Below are 24158 nucleotides of genomic sequence, written 5' to 3'. Positions count from 1 at the left end.
TCTACAAGGCTGGCCTGACCCCGACACCTCATCAGTACAGGCCAGGAGACTGGGTCTATGTCAAGAGGCACCACCGAGAGACCCTCGAGCCGCGCTGGAAAGGACCCTACATTGTGGTGCTGACAACCCCCACCGCTCTCAAAGTAGACGGCATCGTGACCTGGGTCCATCACACCCACGTTCGGCCAGCAGACCCCTCCTTGATCCGGAAGTACTTCGTCACGCGATGGGCCATCATTCGGGACCAAAACAACCCGCTCAAGCTCAAGCTACAGCGCATTCGACCCACCTAATATTGGTAACTCTGTTAACTCTGCTTGTCATTGCTCATGCTGCTGGGAGTCCCCACGCCCCCCAAAACATCACCTGGCAGATCATAGACACCAGCCTGGGGACAATACTTAATCAGACGTCCCAGAGCCACCCCAGGGACACTTGGTTCCCAGAACTCTGCGTAAACCTCCAAACTCTGTTCCCCTTGTCACCATAAATGCAGTCGGTCCCATGATTGGGTCCGTAAGCTACATGACGAGGGGGGGATGAAAGGGAGGGCCTACGCCTGCCGACTCCATCTTGTCCTGTGTCCTTCACCTTGACCACATCTCCTCCCCTTGAGTAACCCCCCCCCCCCACCTGTGACAGGACTCGGACCTTTCCCCAGCCAATCGGCTGAGGCCACAGCCATTACCTCACCAACTGCCCCTAGGCCCCAATAAAACCTTTGTCTTTTTGAAACTCATTCTCTCTCCCCGGTATCTCACTGCTGCGTCATTGCCTTCATTGCCGGTAGGGGATTGAGCTCGAGCTAGCTCGAATAAAGGCTCTTTTGCTTTTACATCGGACTCGGCTCCCTAGTGGGCTTTGGGGATCACGAATTCTGGGCAAAACACTGGTTCCAACCCTAATTCCTAGAGGGAATGTCATAGACTCTAAGTCTAAAGTTCTCTTTTGGCCAGCAAAAGAGCAGATGCAGGATTAAAAAGAGAGATGGCTAATGTCTGGGGAAAAAGACAAGAGCCCCAAATAAGGGTCCTTGCTCCTTATTTATTCAGATCAGAAGGCTTGCAAATGTGATGGGTGTGTACAAAGAGACAAAGAAACTAGGAACATTAACTTGAGGACGTGAGGGGGTAAAAAGGTTTTGAAGATATACAGTGTGGGGGTTTGGGTTAATATAAAACAAAATCCAGGCACTGGGCAGATGGGTAGATGGTTGTTAACAGCAGACAGGAGGCGCCGTTCCTATTTATCTTTGCCAGCCTAGGGGATGAGACAGACAGAGGGAATAACCTCAGGGTTAACAAGACACCTTTTCTTTTGTTAACTATCTCAGCTCTGGGCTGCTTTGCCTGCAGCTCATCAGTCCAAAGTCCAATTCACCAATTTACCTGCCCTGGCCCTATTTTCCTATGAAAGCAGCTTTCTGCTGTAGTACTAAACTTGGGGTGCTTTCACCCTGAATATCTAATTTTGTTATTCCTATATATTGGGCACATTTGTGCCAATTCTATTTCAGGCGTTTGCCTCTCTCTCTCTCTCTATGGGGGTTAAGCTTAAGAATCCCCCGAGCTTACACCAATGGGTTAACAAGGCATAAAGAAACACAAAGTCATAAAATGTTCACACCTGAGTTTGAGTAACCACATTGGCATTCCAAGAATAGGGAAGCACAAAGGTGCCAAGATTAGAAGGCACAAAGGTGCCAAGAATAGGGAGGTACAAAGGCACCCCAAAATAGGGCACACTCATTGTGCCCTGGTATAATTTAGAGAACAAAAAAGAAATCTTCCTCCTATCTCTGAAAAGTGCCATGAAGAAGCTGATCTTGAACAGGGCTTGAAGAACTGGAGGCATCAGGAGGAGTGGGGGACATTTAGAAATGTTCCTGTGGCTCAGAGTGAGGTGTGAGGAGCCTGGAATGGGACCCTCGCCAGGTCCCCCGTGTGATCTTGTAGCATCTCAACCCTTGCTAGTCCCACCACTCTCCTGACCAAGGTCTCCTTCCTTCACATCACCCTCCCTGTCACTATGGAAAAGGCACTGGCCCCAGAGTCAGGGGCTTCCAGCCCCACCACACCCTCTGTTTCCTGGGGAAGCCACTCCCCTCTGTGGCCTCAGCTCCTTTATCTCTAGAACAAAGCCATGAGGCTACAAGGCCCAGGGCCTCCCAGCTCTGCTATGTGACAGTTGTAAGGCCCTGGAAGTCACCCAGGATCCAGGTGATGAGTGTGTAGGAGGAGGTGCAGGTGGAGGAGGGACGCCCTGAGAGAAGGCACAGCCTTCAGCTCTTCTTGCCCCAGAGTCCCTGCTCCTGTTCTGTCCTCAAACTCATCCATCCCATCCCAGAAACTTTGATTCCTTCTTCCTTCATGTGGCACACTCTCCCCACCTCCCTGCCACAACCTTTGGTCTGGCCTCCCTCTGGTCTCTGCTGACATGTTACTTCCTCAGGGACAGTTTGCCCCCCTACCCCCATTGCACCCCAGGGAAGGTGAGTAGCTCCTGCTCAAGTGCAACCGTGGCCAGTGAGCATCACATGATTGCATGTTTACCACCTGCCACTGTACTTTCCATGATAACGGTGAGTTTTCTTTTTTGTAGGTCCCTATCCTTCGTGCCCCTAACAGTACTGTGTTAGTCAGGGTGCTCAGAGAAACAGACACAATAAGATATGTGCATCAAGAGAAGGTGGGTGTATTTTAAGGAACGAGCTCATGGGACTGGGGTGGGGCTGGAGGTCCAAAATGTTCAGGGCAGGCGGGCCAGCTGGGTGTGCGAGCACAGCTGACACAGCAGACATGATCCGAGGTCCTTGGACAAGGACCTGGGTTGTATTTCTTCCCTCTGAGATTAGAAGAGTCCTCAATTTATCATTACCCTCATGTTGCACAACTTTTCCTTTGTTTTCAGTGTCAGTCTGCCACAATTGTTGTGGAAACAATAGATACAGATTCAAGAACGTAAAAAAAAAAAATACTAAGAGTAAACAGTAAGAATGAAGTGACAAAGTTTCAACACCTTTTAACTTTGCTTTGAAATATACTAGTCATGAATCTTCCGGGTCTGAGAGGGAACAGGGAGCCACAACACTAGCAATGAATCACAACCTGCCGTGTCACAGAGCATCTAATACTGTACAAACCTTATAATGAGTGGGAATGGCTTCCACATTGTGTAAGATCTAGTTCAAAGGAAACACTATATTGCACAACAAAACCTTTAAAAAATCCCTGCTTTTTTTTTTTTCAAAACTCACTGGTGTCTTACTCTTGATAACCATGTAAATATTACATGCAAATAATGCTCCAAAGCTGTGTGATTGTGAATGTGCTAAGTGCTTGCTGCCAGTGCTCAGAATGCAATGAACAATTAGCAATAATCAGGAAGAAAAGTGTGAAGAACATTATAAACGAACTTCACACAGTAAAGTCTTTGAAATAGAAAAACTTTGCATAATAGTCTTTACAGGTTGATATGAGCAACCAACATAGAAAAAGTGCCATCAGAAGTCACACTATCTACTGTGCAGTGAAGCAGAGCATTTTACACGGTGAACGAAGGCTGTGACCAGACTGTGAGCAGCACATGTGACTGCTGGTCCCTGTCACTGTGCTGCTGGCTGCAAACCGTGTGTCTGCCAGAATAAGACAAGTATTTGGACAACTTATAAATCAAGCAAAAAATCATCAGTGTTGTTTCAACTATATCACCTGAATGTGTTTTAATCACTTCAATACTAAATTGAAGACTTGTAAGAAGGAGGGTTTTTGTTGATCTGAGAATCCAGTGCATCAAAGGTAGTCATCAGTGCTCAAACAAGATGTGACACAGTTACACGTGTACCCATGGTGCCAGTGTGGCCACAAAGTTCAGGGTCTCACACAAAGTTTTAGAGAAATTTCTGGATATTCTAACTTGGTACTGCATAAGTCATGTATTCAGTGATTTCAGGATGATACAGTGAAATGTGAATTCAAATAAATCACTTTAAATATTTACTTCAGGACACTTTTTATTCACACGTATTATCATACAGTAAATGAACATCTGAGTTGGTTGCCAGAAAGGAGGGTGTTGGGGTTGGGACAGCGGGTGAGGGGGAGCGGGAACACAGGCTCCAGTTAGGGAATAAAGAAGTGACTGAATAGAAGGCACAGCATGAGGAACAGTCACTGATACTGTAACAGGATGTGTCGGGGCAGCTACACCTGTGGTGGAGAGAGCACAATGTGTGAACTTGTCATACGTTACCTTGTACACCTGGAACCAATGTGACATTATGTGTCAACTCTACTCAAATTGAAAAAAAACTATTTTTAATTACTCTATTACAATTGTGGTAGCTTCTTTGACATTTCAGTTTTTCAATGTTTATTTTGAGACAGAGAGCAGGGGAGCGGGGCAGAGGGAGGGAGAGAGAGAGAATCTTTAAGCAGGTCCATGCTTGGCGCAGAGCCATACTCCTGGCTCGATCCCACAACCCTGAGATCATGAGCCAAAACCAAGTCTGATGCTTAACTGACTGAGCCATTCAGGTGCCCATTTTTCGACATTGTAAATTAAGTGAATGTACATAGCAAATTTTAATCTTGGGTATGAGAATTGATAAATAAAATGTATAATGATGGCATTTATCTTCCACAAAGTCGGCTGTAAAAAAAAATTAAAAATAGATAAAAAAATTAAAAAAATAAACATCTAAGAAGATTAAATAATATTATCTGAATATTTGGGTGGAAACCATGACACTGGGCAGATCTGGGCTCTTGCAGTGCTAATATGCCAATAGCAGCTGGAAATGATATGAAACCTGCTAGAGTCACTTTATAAGAATTTGTGCAATTGGAGGAGGTATATGTTTGGAAAATAAAACTTTTTTTCAGAGAGTTGATGTTAATAAATTGTCTGTGAACAGTGAGGCCACTACTGTCTTTAGCCTTACCAGAGAAATATGTTACTTATTACAGCTGGATTAATTTGAGAAAAGAAGAAGTAATTAACTTATAAAAGTAATAAATCAAAGGGGGAAAAGTAGGCAATATTATTTTTCAAAAACTAATAGGACATACCATTTTAAGGAAAAATCCCATATCAAGACAAAAAACAATTATATTATTTAATAATTTATGTGATTGAACTTGAAATTTGAAAGAAATAAACATATAAAGAAACTTTAACTTTTAATTTAGTTAACCCTGATTGTTTACCAGACAATATATATTTTATTAATTAAAGCAATAAAACTAATCTCACTGATCAAGTATGTCATTACAACAAATGATTTCTGTGCCTGAGTTAACTACAGAAATATTAAATATACAGTAAAACTTTGGATTGTGAGTAACTTGTTATGTGAGTGTTCTGCAAAATGAGCGAACGTTTCTAATAAATTTTAATTTGATAAAAGAGTCATGTGTTGCAATTCTAATAGTATGTGATGCCGAATGTCACATGATCACAACTGAGCCAATGGTTCTTGAAATTCTCTTTGCTATACCAGTGCTTTGAATTACAAGCATGTTTCCTGACTGAATTATGTTCACAAACCAAGATTTTATGGTCTAATGATTTCAGACAGTATTACAATGGAAAAGAATCTTTAATGTAATAGAGTGAGAGAGGATGATCAATATAATTGACATTTTATGTGTTGTTACATAAAAGGCAAATGAATGGGCAACACATTGAAAATTGTTTATGGGGCTCCCATGTCAAACCAGGGCTCACATTGGCATATCACTTTGCTAATGACAACTGTATTCAAAAATCACTCCAAAATACATTTTTAACTTTTAAAAAAGTTTCTTTATTTATTTTGAGAGAGAGAGACAGACAGAGAGAGCAGGGAGGGGCAAAGACAGAGGGAGAGACAGAAACCCAAGCAGGCTCCCCACTTTCAGCAGTGCTTGAACCCACAAAAAGTGACTAAACTACCAAGGCACCCCCTCCAAAATGTTTTTAAATCTCAACATAGGGGCGCCTGGGTGGCGCAGTCGGTTAAGCGTCCGACTTCAGCCAGGTCACGATCTCGCCGTCTGTGAGTTCGAGCCCCGCATCAGGCTCTGGGCTGATGGCTCAGAGCCTGGAGCCTGTTTCCGATTCTGTGTCTCCCTCTCTCTCTGCCCCTCCCCCGTTCATGCTCTGTCTCTCTCTGTCCCAAAAAAACAAATAAATGTTGAAAAAAAAAAAAAATCTCAACATATATGTAATCCTTTTTATAATGGTTTTAGAAATAAAATATACTACCCCTTATATCATTTGTAAACAGTTTTCTAATATATAACTTATTTAGAAAATAGAAAGGCGATAACTTCAGCTTTTTTATACATTACATTATTGTTCTGATTGTCAAAATTTTTTCATACTATCCTTGTCTCACATATAGTTTCCTTGCAGTATTGTAGACTGACTGAATATCTGACATAAGAAATAAATGGAGACAAGGTGGACACGTGGGACAACTCAGAGTGAAGAGATCAGGGAATTCAGAGTTTGTAATCCGGACTGTTAGTGGGGACGTTTAGAACCAGAAAGAATACATACATGCAGGAACATAATAGCAGCAGTCCCCTGACTTTCGGGCTCACCTTCCCTGTGTTTGAACCCTGCTGACCCATCCACATGGGCATCTCCATGTGATCACAAGACTCGGAACACAGCACAACGGTACTTCTCTCTGAATTCACGAAGCCAGGTCCTTGTTGGTTTGCTTTTGTGGCCCCCACTCGCTGTGCTGTAGGACTGCACACATGTGGGCAGGATTCATGAAAATCTAAGTTCCCCCAACAGCTCCCAATGGAGGGAAGGGTGGCTGGGGATTCCCGAGTAACTGACTAACAAGGACTGACTCAGGGTTACCAGGTCTGAACCAGTTAGGAAAGGAATCACTTCCTGACTGTCTGTGGGGGGAAAAGAAACTTTCATCTTCAGGTGGCATAGTCTGGACGGGCTCCCACATAGGAAGGGAGAGTGAGGGCAGAGCACTCCCCCAAAGAGGGGCAGACAGGGGCGCCACCCATTCCCACAGCCCAGCCGGCCTGCAGTCCTTGCAGGAGCCCCTGGTCCCCAGAATGTGCTCCTCACCCTGCTGGCCCCACCCTGCTTGGAAGAGGTGAGGAGGATGGTGGGGACAGGAGGAGAGGGCGCCCTGGTTGACCTGCCCCCAGGGCTCAGCATGCACACAGGCAACACCAATCACTCCCTGAACCTCTAACCCTCTAGGGAGGGAGGGGGTGGGGCATGTCTGCTGCAGTTCCCTGAGGACAGTTTAAAGTCAGAGCTGGAAGAGGACTGTTTGCTAGTGCTTTCGGGTCCCCATCTCTCCCAGGCTGAGCACTCTGTGGCAGCAGGTGGAGGATCCCAGACAAATGCCAGGATTTTCCTCCACCTTCCTCCCTCCCACCCTCATCATGTAGTGTGTTCAGGAGAATTCCCTGGTATGATGTTTGCAGGGGAAAGTGCAGATGGCACTGGCTTGGAACTTGACCACAAATCTGCACGCAGCCCCTGAGGAGACAGGAGAAACACGGAGGGGACGGAACAGGTCATGTTACAGCTCAGTGCGCTTGAGAAAGGAGAAAACCACGTGCATTCATCGCCTCTCTCCCCCATACACCTCCTCTTCCATTTTCCCTCCAACCCTCCAGAGCAACAGCACCTTTAATGTTCTGTCCCAGGGAGCTGGGGGCAGGGCAGGGGTCAGGTGACAGTGGGCCTTCCTGCACAGTTCCCTCTGTGGTTCCCAGTTACAGCTACAGTCATCCTTCCATCCTGGCTCACAACGGAATGCAGCAGACACAGGGCTGCTGTCCCTTAAGGTAGAGGGATTGCAGCTGAGGGGCTGGGCTTTTTCTCATTTAAAAAATTCTTTCCTATTGTTGCTGCAGGATGTTGTGCAATCAGAAACGGGAAATGGGAGAAGGAAAGAGTTGACTTGGGTTCTCAGAAGGAAAAGAGAAATGAAACAAAGTAAGAAACAAACAGGAATTTACACGTGTTACAGAGTTTAAACCATTTATAACTCTGTGAAGTCAGTGCGATAATACTGTCACAGTGTCACTATCCAATGTGAGAACAGTGGACAGAAGTGCCAGATGACAGAGCTGGTGGAGCCCAAGCCAGTGACATGCACCCCAGGGTTCTGTCTCCTGTGGCAACTTCAGTGAGGAAGGGGCTCAGAGGGTCTCCACTTGTCCCCTCATGATGCCACCGTTCTGCATACAACATCAATACCACAGAGTGGAACCCTTTCAGTGATGAAGGATCACAACCTACTAAGGAAGGGCATGCCTGTGTTAAGTCTGATTTGTAAGCAAACAAAAACAAACATATCTTATGATGATGCCCAATTCTGTCTCCGTGAGGCTTCTACAGAAATGAATGACTTCTGGGACTCCTGGGAGACTCAGTCCATAAAGCCCATGACTCTTGATCTCAGGGTCATGAGTTCAAACCCCATGTTGGGTGTAGAGTTTACATAAAAAAAAATAAAATAATTTAGAAATGACTGATTTCTGGGATGCCTGGGTGGCTCATTCAATTAATTGTCTGACTCTGGATATCAGTTCAGGTCATTATCTCATGGTTCGAGAGATCAAGCCTTGTGTTGGACTCTGTGCTGACAGCAAGAAACCTGCTTGGGATTCTCTCTCACTTTCTCCCTCAACATAAAAAATTAAACATTAGAAAGAACTCTTAAGAAAAGAAATTACCAATTTTTGGCCCCTATAGTCAAAGAGACTAATATAAGTCTTCACATAATACCCTTCAAATATTTGAACTCATGTCACAGACAAGGTATATTGCATCAAGATAAAAACAAACTAAAACAGGCTGTTTTCAGTAGGAAGCTTAATGCAATTACTCCAGACCACCATTACCGGAAGTGTGAAGTTCTCCTTAAGTTCTTTATGATGAAGCTAATTAATTGATTAACTCTGATGATATATATTTGGGGCCTGATCTCTGCTGGGCACTGGGGGTACAGCAGTGAGCAAGTAAAACAGGTTTGTGTGTTTATATATTAAATATTCAGCGTGAAGAGACAGGCATTTGGATTATGGAACAGGGACATCATCCTGGGAGCAACTCAGGACATCCTCCCTGAGCAGGTGACATCAACCTGAGCCCCCAGGACAAATAGGAGCTGACACTGGATGAATGGTTCACTAGGGGAGCAGCTGGGGAGAAGTCCTGGCTGGTGGCCGGTGTGGCAGGCTCTCGGGTCTGACCAAGTACAGGGAAGCTGCTGGCGGCTGCAGCCTGGAGCTGAAGAGTGTGAGCCTGGACTCCGCCCACCTGGATCCCAGGATGTCCTCTACTGACCACTTAGCTTGGGACCTGAACAAGTTCCTCACCCATGGGCACATCAACCTCCTCCCTGTACCATGGCTGATGCTCTAGGGATGAGGTGACACCTGTGAAGTGCTTGGAATAGTGTCTGGCATTGGCTGATGCTCGAGTACTGTTTGCTTTCATGGCTGGAGGGAAACAAGGTGGAGGGAGGGGAGACTGAGGACAGAGGCTGGGCCCTGGAGCCCTCCCTCCCTGGCATGGGAAACACAGTGAGGGTGAAAGTCCATGTGGAGGAAGGCTACTCGGGTGCAGTGTAGGGAAGAGATGGAGAGGAGGAGAGGATATGCGGGGACCTGTCAGGCTATGTGGGAGCCACACTAGCGGCACATGTCAGCCCTGTCCCTCCTAAACCATCCCTGTGCCATCTCTACTCCTTTTCACACTCCTCACCTCATCATCCTCCCATCACAGGTCAGCCTCGGGTGAGAATTATTGAGCACACCTTGGGCAGCAGTGATGGTGACCAGTCCAGCTACATGGAACCTTCTGGAAGAGGTGACCTGTAGTGTCTACCTGGTGAACTGGAAGGACCCTAGGAGCATCTTCTGTGGCCACAGTTTCTCCAGGCCCACATCACCACATGCTGTGTCACTCTCAGAGCCACCAAAGAGCCATGGGCTGTCCATCCTGAACAAAGCCATTTCAGAGGGGACACCAGGCCCAACTGGACACTTGCCAGTGTGGTGTCAGCCTTCTAACACTAGCGCCCAGGAGTGGGAATCCAGCACAGCAAGTTTTGTCCCCTACCCAGCATCTTCCTGAAAGCCAATCATTGAGACATCAGGATACAGCAAGGAAAGGGTTTATTTGAGAAGCAGTCAAAAGCTTCTCAAATGTGTGTCCCTGAAAGGAGAGAACACATTTTTTTATAATCACGGGAGTTGAGATTATATACATATTGATAAAAAAGATGGGAAACTTACAACTATTTGTGAGGAAAGATGGAGCATGAGGAAGACGGAGCAGGTGAAGATCACTTGTGAATGCATACTACTTCTTTTCTAGAATTCTCTGGCACCAAAAAGCATTACAATTTGTCTTCTTGTCAAATATGAAATCTTCAGTGTTGCTCGAAGATTTCACACACCCTCCCAAATCCCTTGACGTTTCTGAGTGCGAAGAAGCCTCATTGGACACAAAGTTGTAAAGCAAACCAGGTCTACATGAACAGGGCTGTTACTGGAGGTGGGCTGTACTATTTGCACAAAGGAAAACCCCACGTTATTGCCTGAGAAGCACAATCTTCATGTGTTCGCTACCTATATTTCAGCTGAAAGACATAGAGAGGAACTCAGGCTGTCAAAATGAGGGTTCAGTGTCTCAGTGAACAAACTAAAACTTGCAAGGATGCTACTGAACGTCAAGTGTGACTAGAACCAAGGTTGAAATACAGTTGAAACCTCCCCATCTCTTATTTCCTCTTTTCTCTGTATTGGATCATTTTTCAGAGCAATCACATGTACAAGCTGTTTGTAATGCTTTCTGGATCCACACGTCTCATCTTGCCAACAAAGAAAGATGGAGATCCTGTCTGGTCTGCAAGAGAAAAATTCTAGGATGGAATTTTGAATCAATGGCCTGAGTACTGGCTTTTATTAGAATGGGTTATACTATTTGGACAAATAAAAGGACTATGTTCTTTCTAAAAACTTTTAACTTTCATATATTCATCAACTATTTTTTGGCTGAAAATAGCAAAATGTAACTCAAGCTTGTGAAGTGGGGGTTGGTTGTCTTAGTGAAAACTATAGGAATGCAGGGGAGCAGTGAGCCCACCCCACAGCCTGACTGGACTCCCCCCTCTCTACTGGAAGGGGTGAAACAGCCTGTCCAGAAAAGGCTGTCCTGGACCCACACTGCCACCATGGAGTGAGGGTGTGACTGATCCAGGTTTCCCTGTGAAGAAGCCATGTGGCTCTCACACTAATCTGTGCCTGTCAACTTCCATGTTCTCAGGCCACAAAGGATCACTGGATCTCTGGCTACCTTATTCTGCTCTCTCTAGTTGTTAGTGAGGAGAGAGGCCATTTATCCGAGGCCCCTCACAGATGACAATAGTGCTGGTCTCTCAGGCTGGAGGAACCTCTCACTCTCAGAGAGATATCTGGGGTCATGGGACCATGGTCCTTTCCTTCCCTCCAGGAGGAAATGGGTGCAGCTTCCAATCCCCATAGTTGGGTCCTCAGCCCTTGAAAACGGGCTTCCTGAAATCACAAGGAAGATGGACATGCTGTAGAGTCTGGAACATTTCAGAGTTCAGAAGGGAATTTGATGTAGACTCTTGTTGTCCCTTCTACCTTGTAAGAGTGCAGAGTTTATAATGAAGGCGAGTTTATGGGTCATCACCATACAGGAAAAGGAAAAGAGCATATTCTACACTGGAAATCGAACTCATGGATATGTCATTTATGGTCATTAAAATGTGGGAAAATAAGGGGCGCCTGTGTGGCTTAGTCAGTTGAGTGTCTGACTTTGGCTCAGGTCATGATCTTGCGGTTCATGTGTTTCGAGCCCCACATCAGGCTCTGTGCTGACAGCTCAAAGCCTGGAGCTTGCTTCGGATTCTGTGTCCCCCTCTCTCTGCCCCACCCCTGCTTGTGCTCTGTCTCTCTCTGTCTTTCAAACATGAATAAACATTAAAAAAATTCTAATGTGGAAAAATTATAGAGAAACTAAAAAAGCACCTTTTCTACTCACATCAGTTATGATCCCTTCTTTTACTCATGATAAAATTGAGCCTAGAGAATTTCTATAACCTCTTCATGTTGCATAACTTGAACACAGAATCAGGATCAAACCCAATGTCCCTTTATTTGAAAGGCCTTGTTCTTTGGTACAGCTCCCTCCACAGCTTTTAAAAGTGACCCAACAAACACACACATCCGTCAAGTTCCTGAGCTTCTGAGGAAGATGTGCCCTGAATGAGTTCACCTCATGGCAGGACCATCTCAAAACAAGATTTTGTGTCCCTTCTTCCTCTTTTGAATGAACTTGGCTCCATGGTGAACAACTCGTCTTTCATTTCTTCTTCCAGAGCCTTTGTCAGCTGACTTGGAGCAGCACTTGGGATCTGGGATCCATCACAGCACTGGGAAGATGAATCCAGGACAGGCCAAGGTGAAGCCCATGGTGGCACCAAAGAGAGGGAGTTTACACCTCTTATTATGAATGAGGAAGGTGCCTTTCCTTCCCACTCTGTGTAAGAGAGATGGCCAGCTCTTTAGCACCTTCCTCTCCTCCCCACTTTGTGGTTTTCCAACCATAATATGAGGATTCCAACCTGACAGACTAACAAAGAAACACCTGGGGACAAATAGATCCAGGGACATTTCTAAGTCTAATAATGTGACCAAGGTCAAAGATGAACCGAAGGGAGAATATTTATTTATTTATTTATTTATTTATTTATTTATTTGAGAGGGAAAGAGAGAGGGAGAGGCAGAGGAAAAAAGAGAGAATCTCAAGCAGGCTCCACGTTCAGCATAGAGCCCAACTCAGGGCTCAATTCCACCAATCTGGGATCCTGACCTGAGCCAAAATCAAGAGGCTCAACCAAATGAGCCACTCAGGTGTCCCAAGAAAGGAGAATATGTAGAGGTTTGGGGGAGATCACAGCAGTATCGAACTACAGTAGTCCCCCTTCTTTGCAGGAAATACGTTCCTAGACCCCCAGGGCCTGCCTGACATGGCGGATAGTACCTGACCCTAAATGTACTATGAGGTTTCCTATATGTTCACACCCACAATCAAGTTTAACTCACGAACTAGGCACAGTAATAAATTAACTACAATCACTAATAATAAAGAAAACACATATAACAATGTCTTGCAATCAAAGTTATGCACTGCCTCTCTCTCTCTCAACTACTCTGAGTATACTGCACTCATACTTCTTGTGATGACATGAGATGATTGAAGGCCTACATGAAGAGATAAGGAAGGTGAGTGAGGTCGACATTGGGATGTCGCGTTAGGCTACTATTGACCTTCAACCTTATGTCAGAAGGAGGATAATATGCTTCCAGGGCACATGTGACCCTGGGGAATAGAAAGCACAGACAGCCACACCAGGGACAAGGAAGGACAGCTATAGTACTCTTCCATGTGGCCAGGTGAGAGTGATGACATTGTTCTGGGAGTCTCTGGGACCTGGGTCCTTCCAGGCATGATTGCACATCCCCTTAAAGATGATGCACTCAAGGCAGATTCTGGAACACACAACTCCTGATTAGGAAGCAGATATTCATGCATAATAATTCACATGTTCAGATTACACAGCCTGTAGACTGTTTAGCCAGAACCCATCCTGGCTACAGCTGCCCTTTGCTTATGGGGTCTGCTTTCCCAGCCCATCCTACTGCCTGTACAGCCCTTCCAGTTGGGGGCCCAGGGGACACATGGGTCTCCCAGAATCAGAGCAGGCACCGCAGCACCAGGCCTGGGGAGAGTGGACTTCCAGAAAGGGGATGGGCCCATGCTGTGCTTTCCCTCCCTGAAGACCCATGTCCACTGGCATTGTCGTGTGACAGAAGTCATACAGATGAGGCACAGGATGAGGGCTGAGAGTGGTCTCCATGTGACTCTTCAGAAGGGACCAAGCAGGGGCACCATAGCCACAGGGAGTCCAGGGTGTAATTCCTGGTGACCAGAATTGCGTGCTGTGCTCAGGGTTGATATAAATAAGAGAGCACAGTGGGAATGGACACAGGACTGAGGGAGAAGTGGGGAGGGGGTTTCACCACAGAATGGCTATAAGACAGTGCAGCCCACACCAAGCTAACCAGAGGGAAAAAGAGTCAAAGTGGCTGCTTCCTTGACCCCATGGCCTGATGCTAAGTGGTGTCCCACACAGGGGCCGAGCCTAATCCCAAACACAGCTGCTCCATGGCCACTCTTGGGGGAGACTGTGGGCAAAAGTCTTTCTTATTGCAGCCACAAGACCAGACATTGTTAATGGTGACTCCCCCCACTGAGGGATGGTGGCCCAGGACACCTGATACCTTTCTGCTCTGTCAGCCTGAGAAATTCACACTAAATCAGGCAGGTAAAGCTACAGAAAGTCCAGACCACCAGACAATGTAGGATTAAGAGCAAGTAAAGATCTTACAAACCATTCTTACTGTAAGTATGAGGGTAACAATTTTAAAGGCCATTCAGATTAAGTGGCAAATTGTGGATGCAAATCCAGGCCTGCTGACTTCTGGTCCAGCTCACTTTCCATTGTGCCACAAGGAAGGACTGGGGCTGAAGGTCCAGGAGAAGAGCTGGAGACACATTAAAAGGTTCAAAGATAGGAATACCTACAAAAGTCCCCTTCCCTCTTGTAGGTAATTCAGGAAACTGAGAAAGGTCACCTTGCACTGGTCATAGTATAGCTGCTCTTCCATCTGAGGTGGCCAAGCAACAGGACACAAACCACTTCACCTTTCCAAGACTCAGCTTCTCTCCCATGAAGGAGAAGTGACACTTTCCGTCTTTGCCTCCCACAATTGTCCTGAGCCTGAAATGTGGTCTTTGTGAATGGTCAGATGTTGAAAAAACAAGCCACTCTTACAGTACTCATTAATAACAATGACCTCCCCCACCTTGTGGACAAGGACACTGAGGAACACATTGCTGAAGTGCTCTGCTCCAAGTCCAGCCAGGGGTAGGGTCTGGGCCTCTGATTTCCATCCAGTGGAGCTCTGACCTTCTGTCTCTTCCTCTAGCAGTAGAAGTGGTTCTGGACCATGAACACTGCTCGCCACAATCTCCTTGTCTCTGAGAAGGAACATGGGGCTCTGAAAGGCCCTCTGCTGGGGCCATCTGCTCATCCCTAGAGTCAACACCAGTCCCTGTGTGTTGGTTCAGGAGGGCTACTTCCTTGGGATCCCCCAATGGATGGTGGCACAGTCATCTGGGGGCCCTGCATTCTAAGGTGGCTTGAGAGTTGGTGAGAAGACGAGGGAGGATTTCTCCACCAGAAGGAGGGTACTGGTCTGTGGGGATCACCAGGTGATGGTTCTGGGCACTCACCATCCCAGAAACCAAGCTAACCCTGGATGAAAATCCCTGGATGGAAGAAGTGTCCTGGAATAACTAGAAAGAGCAGGTGACATCCTTAAAAGATAACCAGGTCACTATTTTTTTTTTTTAGTTTTGTGTATTTATTTATTTTGGGAGAGAGAGGGAGAGCATATTCCCACACATGAGAGAAAGGGAGGGGCAGAGAGAGAGGGAGAGAATCCCAGAAATCTGGTGCAGAGCCCAATGTGGGGCTAGAACCCATGAACTGTGGGATTATGACCTGAGCCAAAATAAAGAGTCAGAAGTTCAATGGACTAAGCCACCCAGTCTCCCCAAGAGGTCACCATTTTTACTTGTCAGGATTCTTGACAGGGAAAATACTCCCATTCTTTATTTTCAGTGGACCAAGGATCAGCTGACCCTGTATCCCTGAACTTAACATGCTTCCCCATGGCCTCTCATGACACCTGCACAGAAGTGTGTTCATTACCAGAGCCACGTTGCACCCATACTGGGCATCCATGGGAAACGAATGTGACAGACTCCCTGCCATCACATCAGGTGACTCTCAAGGACAGCATGACATCTGTGTTCTCCACGTATCAGACGTCTCTGCCGCACTGGCTGCTGGGAGAAGACTCGGTGTGTGTGTTCCAGGTGCTGCACATCATCATCCCATCCACAGCCCACAGCCCAGCCCTGACCAGATTTCCACCATCTACAGTGCAGTCCTGAAACTTCAAGTGCACAAGAACCTAGGTGCTTGTTGGCAATGCACCTTCCTGGGTGCATCTACCCACAGAGATCCAGATGCACCATCTCTGGAGCAGAGCTTGAGAATTTGCTCTTTGAGTGGTGCCCCAGGTGCTTGGAGATCACACCTTGAGGAACATGGTCCTGGAGCCATGCTTCTGATGTTCCAGCACATAAGCAAATTCTGTGAAGATCTTGTTAAAAATGCAAATCCTGATCCTGTAAATCTGGTGCTGTTCCTGAAATCCATTGTCCTGGGCATGAAATGTGGAACATAAAGATTCAGTGTTAGATTCCTTCCCCTTCTTTGTAAGGAGTTTCACCATGTGATGTGCCCTTCAAAATCCAGTGTTCAAAAACCAAATGGCCATTTCCATTCATGAAAGCCCATGAATCTATGTGCTTCAGTCAGTGTTTCAGTTAATGTCACCTGTGTGACCTTTGGGCAATCATGTCACCATAACTGCACCGAGTCTCCATTGCTGGGTGCTGGTAGCAGCTTCCCATCATTGGTGGGTGGCCACAGTGCTTTTTTGCATTTGACACACAGGAACACCGAGCTGTCCCATCAGTGAAGCATGCTTCACTAGCAGGTGGCAGATCTGCAGTCAAGTCCCTCAGAGCCCAGAGGTTTGGGTAGAGCTGCTAATGAGCACATCTTCTGCCAAACAATGATTGGTGTAGTTTGCTGAGGCCTCCAAGTACAAGCTTGGCCCTCAAAAAATTGTGCCATGTCCACTTCCCAAGGAGGATTCGGTACACTTTTATACCTTTGTGATGTGAGAAGAACCCGTGTGAGATGAGAAATCCTCCTTTGTTCTTTGGGGGGATAACAACTGTTACTCAGGAGGATCTGATGATGCCAATGCACTTACATCTCCGAGGGCTGGTGTTCCTCAGAACTGGAGAGAAGCCTCCAGCGCAAATGCCCAGAGCACAGGGAAGAATACGGGCATCTCCCTGATGAAGGCTACAAGCAGCCATTAGATGGGAAGAGTCATGGTCATTGCAGCTTCTGAGGACGAAGGAGGACAAGGCGGAGCTTGTTTCAGATTTAACTCAACCACTTCCAAGGCCTCCATTCAAACTTTGCTGCCTTTTGGTGACTCAGTGCAGATAATGTAAGAAAATTCTCATGTACAGAGCGTTTTTTAGCTAATACTATAGAAGCAGTGGAAGAGAGGTGGCCCAGGGGCGTCCTTCTATGTCACTGTGGGTTATATGCAGTCAGCTTGTGCCCAGATCCCGGGCCTCCCCGTATTTCAGCTGGAGAAGCCTGAATAAAGAACCACAGGTGCCTGAATTCACCTTGTTCTCACAAGATCAGATCATGGGCTGGGACCTTGTTACCCCAAATCCTCTCTCAGGCGAGACTTCTCTGGTAATGACAGGAGGAGGGGGTGGAGTTAGTTCCTCCCCAGAAGACAATTATCAAAACTGAAGGAAAACATCAAAAATAAACATTTGAAGTCACTGAAAAGTAAATGCAGGCAGGCAGAAACATGAGAACTTTAATCTTAAATAACCATCACTATGATAGGCAAGAAATGCAAGCTCAGAGACTTCTCCCCTCTGGATGCTCCCCTCCCCCAGCATAACTGTAACCCAGTGGCTCACGGCACAGATGACAGCAGTCACAGTGCCAAGGAACTGGACACTTAAAGGGGAAATTTGAAAGTGAGGGAGCAGCAGAGGGTTGAGATCTGAAATCTGAATCGAATCTCGGTCAAAATCCCCGGATGAGCACCACACTCTGCATGGCTGGGGGACACTCAGGAGACACTGCTGACAATGCAGAAGGAACCAGAGGGAGGTCTAGCTTTAAAGACACAACTGCCCTGATCCAATCTGTGTATCTGCGCCATTGACTTATGAATTCTCCAATCAGCACAAGGCTCAGGTAGCAGCAAGAAAAATCATACTGGGGACACCTGGCTGGCTCAGTCAGTAGACCTTGCAACGCTTGATCTTGATCAACACTGCAAGGTTCAGGTCATAGTGGAGTCCATGCAATTGAAACCCTTGCAGGAAAAAAAATCTTCAAAATCATAATAGAATAGATTGCCCATTTGCTAAAACTTAAAACTCATAGTCCACTTTTAAAGGACATATTCCCAGACATGAAAAGAAATGGAAATGTGTGACTATGAGAAAGTCAACATAAACGTATTCCCCGTGTGCCCAGATATTAGAATCAGCACCGAAGGCTCCCGTGCATCTTCAGGAAATGTGTTCAAAGAATGGAATAAATATGTGGAGATGAGAGGGAAGATGGCGGCGTAGGAGGACGCTGGGCTCACCGCGCGTCCTGCTAATCACTTAGATTCCACCTACACCTGCCTAAATAACCCAGAAAACCGCCAGAGGATTAGCAGAATGGAGTCGCCGGAGCCAAGTGACGACGAGAGGCCCACGGAAGAGGGTAGGAAGGGCGGCAAGGCGGTGCGCGCTCCACGGACTGGTGGGAGGGAGCCGGGGCGGAGGGGCGGCTCGCCGGCCAAGCAGAGCCCCCGAGTCTGGCGGGCTAAAGCGGAGGGGCCTGACAGACTGTGTTCCGACAGCAAGCGCGACTTAGCGTCTGGGAGGTCATAAGTTAACAGCTCTGCTCGGAAAGCGGGAAGGCTGGAGGACAAAGGCAGGGAGAGCTGCTGAGCCCCCGGACAACAGAGCTCAGTTTGGTGGGGAACAAAGGCGCTCGCCAGCGCCATCTCCCCCGCCCATCCCCCAGCCAAAATCCCAAAGAGAACCAGTTCCTGCCAGGGAACTTGCTCGCACCGCGCAAACACCCAACTCTGTGCTTCTGCGGAGCCAAACCTCCGGCAGCGGATCTGACTCCCTCCCACTGCCACAGGGCCCCTCCTGAAGTGGATCACCTAAGGAGAAGCGAGCTAAGCCTGCCCCTCCTGCCCCTGTGCACCTTGCCTACCCACCCCAGCTAATATGCCAGATCCCCAGCATCACAAGCCTGGCAGTGTGCAAGTAGCCAAGACGGGCCACGCCACCCCACAGTGAATCCCGCCCCTAGGAGAGGGGAAGAGAAGGCACACACCAGTCGGACTGTGGCCCCAGTGGTGGGCTGGGGGCAGACATCAGGTCTGACTGCGACTCCGCCCACCAACTCCAGTTATACACCACAGCACAGGGGAAGTGCCCTGCAGGTCCTCACCACGCAAGGGACTATCCAAAATGACCAAGCGGAAGAATTCCCCTCGGAAGAATCTCCAGGAAATAACAACAGCTAATGAGCGGATCAAAAAGGATTTAAATAATATAACAGAAAGTGAATTTAGAATAATAGTCATAAAATTAATCGCCGGGCTTGAAAACAGTATAGAGGACAGCAGAGAATCTCTTGCTACAGAGATCAAGGGACTAAGGAACAGTCACGAGGAGCTGAAAAACGCTTTAAATGAAATGCAAAACAAAATGGAAACCACCACGGCTCGGATTGAAGAGGCAGAGGAGAGAATAGGTGAACTAGAAGATAAAGTTATGGAAAAAGAGGAAGCTGAGAAAAAGAGAGATAAAAAAATCCAGGAGTATGAGGGGAAAATTAGAGAACTAAGTGATACACTAAAAAGAAATAATATATGCATAATTGGTATCCCAGAGGAGGAAGAGAGAGGGAAAGGTGCTGAAGGGGTACTTGAAGAGATAATAACTGAGAACTTCCCTGAACTGGGGAAGGAAAAAGGCATTGAAATCCAAGAGGCACAGAGAACTCCCTTGAGACGTAACTTGAATCGATCTTCTGCACGACATATCATAGTGAAACTGGCAAAATACAAGGATAAAGAGAAAATTCTGAAAGCAGCAAGGGGTAAACGTGCCCTCACATATAAAGGGAGACCTATAAGACTCGTGACTGATCTCTCTTTTGAAACTTGGCAGGCCAGAAAGAATTGGCACGAGATTTTCAGTGTGCTAGACAGAAAAAATATGCAGCCGAGAATCCTTTATCCAGCAAGTCTGTCATTTAGAATAGAAGGAGAGATAAAGGTCTTCCCAAACAAACAAAAACTGAAGGAATTCGTCACCACTAAACCAGCCCTACAAGAGATACTAAGGTGGACCCTGTGAGACAAAGTACCAGAGACAACACTACAAGTATAAAACATACAGACATCACAATGACTCTAAACCCGTATCTTTCTATAATAACACTGAATGTAAATGGATTAAATGTGCCAACCAAAAGACATAGGGTATCAGAATGGATAAAAAAACAAGACCCATCTATTTGCTGTCTACAAGAGACTCATTTTAGACCTGAGGACACCTTTAGATTGAGAGTGAGGGGATGGAGAACTATTTATCATGCTACTGGAAGCCAAAAGAAAGCTGGAGTAGCCATACTTATATCAGACAAACTAGACTTTAAATTAAAGGCTGTAACAAGAGATGAAGAAGGACATTATATAATAGTTACAGGGTCTATTCACCAGGAAGAGCTAACAATTTTAAATGTCTATGCGCCGAATACCGGAGCCCCCAAATATATAAAACAACTACTCATAAACATAAGCAACCTTATTGATAAGAATGTGGTAATTGCAGGGGACTTTAACACCCCACTTACAGAAATGGATAGATCATCTAGACACACGGTCAATAAAGAAACAAGGGCCCTGAATGAGACATTGGATCAGATGGACTTGACAGATATATTTAGAACTCTGCATCCCAAAGCAACAGAATATACTTTCTTCTCGAGTGCACATGGAACATTCTCCAAGATAGATCATACACTGGGTCACAAAACAGCCCTTCATAAGTTTACCAGAATTGAAATTATACCATGCATACTTTCAGACCACAATGCTATGAAGCTTGAAATCAACCACAGAAAAAAGTCTGGAAAACCTCCAAGAGCATGGAGGTTAAAGAACACCCTACTAACGAATGAGTGGGTCAACCAGGCAATTAGAGAAGAAATTAAAAAATATATGGAAACAAACGAAAATGAAAATACAACAATCCAAACACTTTGGGACACAGCGAAGGCAGTCCTGAGAGGAAAATACATTGCGATCCAGGCCTATCTCAAGAAACAAGAAAAATCCCAAATACAAAAGCTAACAGCACACCTAAAGGAACTAGAAGCAGAACAGCAAAGGCAGCCTAAACCTAGAAGAAGAAGAGAAATAATAAAGATCAGAGCAGAAATAAACAATATAGAGTCTAAAAAAACTGTAGAGCAGATCAACGAAACCAAGAGTTGGTTTTTTGAAAAAATAAACAAAATTGACAAACCTCTAGCCAGGCTTCTCAAAAAGAAAAGGGAGATGACCCAAATAGATAAAATCATGAATGAAAATGGAATTATTACAACCAATCCCTCAGAGATACAAACAATTATCAGGGAATACTATGAAAAATTATATGCCAACAAATTGGACAACCTGGAAGAAATGGACAAATTCCTGAACACGCACACTCTTCCAAAACTCAATCAGGAGGAAATAGAAAGCTTGAACAGACCCATAACCAGCGAAGAAATTGAATCGGTTATCAAAAATCTCCCAACAAATAAGAGTCCAGGACCAGATGGCTTCCCAGGGGAGTTCTACCAAACGTTTAAAGCAGAGATAATACCGGGGCACCTGGGTGGCGCAGTCGGTTAAGCGTCCGACTTCAGCCAGGTCACGATCTCGCGGTCCGTGAGTTCGAGCCCCGCGTCAGGCTCTGGGCTGATGGCTCAGAGCCTGGAGCCTGTTTCCGATTCTGTGTCTCCCTCTCTCTCTGACCCTCCCCCGTTCATGCTCTGTCTCTCTCTGTCCCAAAAATAAATAAACGTTGAAAAAAAAATTTTTTTTAAATAAAAAAAAAAAGCAGAGATAATACCTATCCTTCTCAAGCTATTCCAAGAAATAGAAAGGGAAGGAAAACTTCCAGACTCATTCTATGAAGCCAGTATTACTTTGATTCCTAAACCAGACAGAGACCCAGCAAAAAAAGAGAACTACAGGCCAATATCTGATGAATATGGATGCAAAAATTCTCAATAAGATACTAGCAAATCGAATTCAACAGCATATGAAAAGAATTATTCACCATGATCAAGTGGGATTCATTCCTGGGATGCAGGGCTGGTTCAACATTCGCAAATCAATCAACGTGATACATCACATTAACAAAAAAAAAGAGAAGAACCATATGATCCTGTCAATCGATGCAGAAAAGGCCTTTGACAAAATCCAGCACCCTTTCTTAATAAAAACCCTTGAGAAAGTCGGGATAGAAGGAACATACTTAAAGATCATAAAAGCCATTTATGAAAAGCCCACAGCTAACATCATCCTCAATGGGGAAAAACTGAGAGCTTTTTCCCTGAGATCAGGAACACGACAGGGATGCCCACTCTCACCGCTGTTGTTTAATATAGTGCTGGAAGTTCTAGCATCAGCAAGATGCTCCCTCCTCAAGGGGAGGAGGCGTGGTCTGAGGTTTGAGCGGGAATTTCTTTCTGCGGTTTTCCCAGAAAGGGGGCCATGTCCGGGACATAGTCACTCAAGATGGAGGACACAGAACAAGATGGAGACACAGAACAAGATGGAGGACACAGAACAAAATGGAGTCGGCCGGCCTAGGTCTGCTCTTTCAACTGATTGAGGCCTTCTGTGCTCCAAGTCCTGGTCAGCACTCAATATTATCAGTGTTTGGATTCCCACAATTCTGAGGGGAGTGTGAGGGCAGATTACTGTTGTTCCCTTTGCATTTCCCTAATGACACCTGCTATGAGCACCTTCCCAAGTGCTTATTCACCATGAGTATATCTTCTTGGTGAGCTGTCTGCTCAGGCTTTTGCTCATTTTTTTAATGACTTTTTTCTTATTGTTGCTTTTTAAGAGTTTTATGGGTATTCTAAAACAAGTCCTTTATCAGATATGTGATTTGCAAATATCTTCCCCCAGTCTCTGGCCTGAGCTTTTTCACTGATCTAACAGTGGACACATATGCACAGATGTGTTTTGGGGGGCAGGAGAAAGGAGAAATGGCTCACTGTGATGGATTTTGGGTAGAGAACTTGGGTGATGGCGGAAGAGGGGTTACCATGTGACTTCTTTATTTTTGGATGTTTGTGATTATCTACTGGATTCTCTCGTATGTGCTGGAGTGATGTTTTCAAAAAATAAACTAGTTTAAATCCTTAACACTTGGCAGATTATCCCAGACCATTAATTAAGACTCAGGTTCTGATCTTCTACTTTAGGACCAATCATCTTTTCACTGAACTATTTCGCCTTTGAATTTCCATTTCTGAAACAGGTGGGCTTGATTGTATGGACAGGTCCTCCTATGAGAATAGCTTAAAATGCCATGTAACATATAAAAACCATCATCTAGTAAGCATTAAAACTGACAAGATAGTAATAAAAGAATAAAGGAGAACACCCCTAAAGGAAGAAAAAGACCCTGCTTGCCCCCACCCTACCTCCCATAACCCTCTATACAACAGGGTTCTGAGAAATGGAGCAAAGTCTCTGTGAGTCCCCTACCCAGGGCATGGACAGGCAGGCTCGGCCTTTCCAGCTCTGTGGCCTGAGGTGCTGACTTTCCTACCATCTCCTTCCTCTTTAAAGTGTAAAGAAACATGTATAAACTGATTATGATGTGTATGTATGGTGTACAATATATATGATGTAATGTATATGCCCTGTAGAAAAATTATAAAATGAGAAAGGCTAATGACGCCAAAGTAAAAAGGATGGTAATTCTCACACCTGAGCTATTTTGTTGCGTTGTCTCCTAGTCTATTATAGATGCTCCTGGTGTTGGAACTCTCTCTCTCTAAGGTGATGAGCACAGAGCTCAGGGGCCCTAGCCCTGCTGTCTCCAGATGCCATTTCCCCAGTCAGCTCACTGTCCCCTTCCTGAAAGGGCTGCTTTGCACTTCCTCCCCCCTCTTCAGTCTCCTGCACCCCTCCCTGGTCCCCTCCCTGAGGTGATGAGCTCCTTTGTTTCTCACTCTGAAAGAAGGACTCAACTGAGAACTGCACAGTCCTCCCTCCCCTCCCCCACATCGGCACCTGTGTCCTCACCTA

At 45.8% G+C, this 24158-nt stretch overlaps 1 protein-coding gene and 1 long non-coding RNA gene across 6 annotated transcripts in view; one reads left to right on the top strand and one right to left on the bottom strand.

The window, feature by feature from the left end:
• Positions 1-24158, top strand: part of LOC123609586 (DLA class I histocompatibility antigen, A9/A9 alpha chain-like) — a 592486-nt gene that overhangs the window by 557246 nt on the left and 11082 nt on the right. The window lies entirely within an intron of this gene.
• On the bottom strand, positions 511-24158 carry LOC123609601. Its single transcript, XR_006717845.1, has 3 exons — positions 24144-24158; positions 17422-17427; positions 511-633 (listed from the first exon to the last, which is right to left on the bottom strand). It is a non-coding gene; the product is annotated as an uncharacterized LOC123609601 (long non-coding RNA).

Source organism: Leopardus geoffroyi, chromosome B2 (genome assembly GCF_018350155.1).
Source record: "Leopardus geoffroyi isolate Oge1 chromosome B2, O.geoffroyi_Oge1_pat1.0, whole genome shotgun sequence".
Classification (NCBI taxonomy): Eukaryota; Metazoa; Chordata; class Mammalia; order Carnivora; family Felidae; genus Leopardus; species Leopardus geoffroyi.
Note: the sequence above shows the minus strand (reverse complement) of the source record. Positions and strands in the feature narration are given on the sequence as shown.